At 50.3% G+C, this 1,731-nt stretch overlaps 1 non-coding gene across 1 annotated transcript; it reads left to right on the top strand.

Annotated features, from left to right (window-relative positions):
- Positions 1–1,397: 1,397 nt before the first annotated feature.
- Positions 1,398–1,470, top strand: TRNAM-CAU. Its single transcript has one exon. It is a non-coding gene; the product is annotated as a tRNA-Met (tRNA).
- The last annotated feature ends 261 nt before the right edge of the window (positions 1,471–1,731 follow it).

The following is a 1,731-nucleotide window of genomic DNA, read 5'->3' as shown; positions in this document are numbered from 1 at the left end:
GCCCGCAGACTCCACCCCCGCAGCTCCCATTGCCACAGTTGACAGAGTTGGCACTCAAGGAGGGAGCAGCGCATAGAGACCCCCCACCCCCAGCCCAGGGACCGCAGGGATGTGCCAGGCGTTTCTGGGAGTGGCGTGCCACACGGAGCGAGGGCGGGCAGGAAAGTGCCTTAGTCCCCTTGTGCTGCTGGCGGTGGTGGCGGGGGTCCCCAGGCCCTTTTAAATTGCCCATGGGGAACAGGCAGGACCAGGGACCGGGACACTCCCAAGGGCGTAACATTGCTTTGCACAAGGATAAATCTTGGAACAGGAAACAAATGAAATGGCGGCAGAACCTAAGGAATTAAAAGCCTCTGGATTCTTGTGTGTGCACTGACTCCGAACGGAAACTGTAATTTGACTCGCTTTGTGTCTGCGGCTGCTAAAATATCAAGGCAAAATCATTCCAATGATTGTGACCCTGGGTTTGAGAAGGCTTTGGTCTTATTAAAATGTAACTAGCATGTTACACTTGTGTTTTTAAAGGTGGCTTCCCCAAGCAATATCGAGTTGTTCTTCCCACAGCTGGCTGATGGGGGGCAGCAGGGGATCGCCTCAATCTGAGGGAATCTCTCTGGGTCCCACTGTTAGTTCTCCATCCTGTCTCCCCCTAACCACACACACCCCTCCCCACCCCATTATCAGTGTTTTGGAGCGACCCCTCCCTCCCTTTATGGGATACAGACTCTGTGACAGAGATTGACTGGGGCTCCTCTCTGCACGGCCCCAGTGGGGAAGGAAAGAGACTGGGGGTGGGTGGGGGGGGGCACGGAGAAGGTGGGCAGAAGGAGTCAAATGGGGCTAAACAAGAATCGAGGAGATTTTCTTCCTGTTAAAATGTCCTGTAGTCTTATGGCTGAAAAACCGCATCTTGAGTTAGGTTTGATGGATCAGCCTGACAATCGCCAGGCAAAGGTGTGACCCACAGAGACTAACTGCCTGCTTCCCAGCTTTGTCTAAGAAGCACCTGCAGTGGTGCAACTGGTTAGTGCAAATGGGGATACTGCTGGGGTTATGAGTTCAACCCTTATCTGGCGCCCTGGTTTCTATTACCTGTGTAGTTTCCCCAACTTGCTTTGCTTAATTCACATGGAAAGTGCCCTACTAGGAAAAGGAGAGTAAGTTCTAAAAGGTGGAAGTAGGTGCACAGCTTGGAAATATCCCCCCTGTGCTGCCATTAGTTCCAGTAGATTGTTCACTGGCAGGGCAAACTGATTTCTTTGCTGCTGTGAAAGCTGCCAGGAAAAGTCTCTGGTCACCAGAGCTCCCTGCTTCTTCCAGCACATCCCTGGCTCCTTCCCTGCCCCAGTCACTGCTGTAGAAGGGTCCTATATGCACTGAGCCTAAAGTTTTTCCAAGCCTTCTTAGCGCAGTTGGCAGCGTGTCAGTCTCATAATCTGAAGGGCCTGAGGTCAAACCTCAGAGAAGATGGAGGTTTTTTGCTCCCTGCTTCAGATTTTCTACAGGAAACCAGAGAAAAGAAACTATAGGAGAGTGGTTTCTAGACACCCTCCCACCCATCTCACACACACACAGAGACTTTTCTAGGGCATTAACTTTTTCTTCTATGTGGAGTTTTTATTCTCCATAGAGCAAAATAAAACAAAAACATGCAAGTCTAAGCCTAATACAGATAAAAATCTCATCCTCAGAGATCTTCCAATAAGCTTCTTTTGCAGACTAGACTTATTT

The sequence above is a fragment of the Mauremys mutica genome, unplaced genomic scaffold, assembly GCF_020497125.1.
Source record: "Mauremys mutica isolate MM-2020 ecotype Southern unplaced genomic scaffold, ASM2049712v1 Super-Scaffold_100089, whole genome shotgun sequence".
Classification (NCBI taxonomy): Eukaryota; Metazoa; Chordata; order Testudines; family Geoemydidae; genus Mauremys; species Mauremys mutica.
Note: the sequence above shows the minus strand (reverse complement) of the source record. Positions and strands in the feature narration are given on the sequence as shown.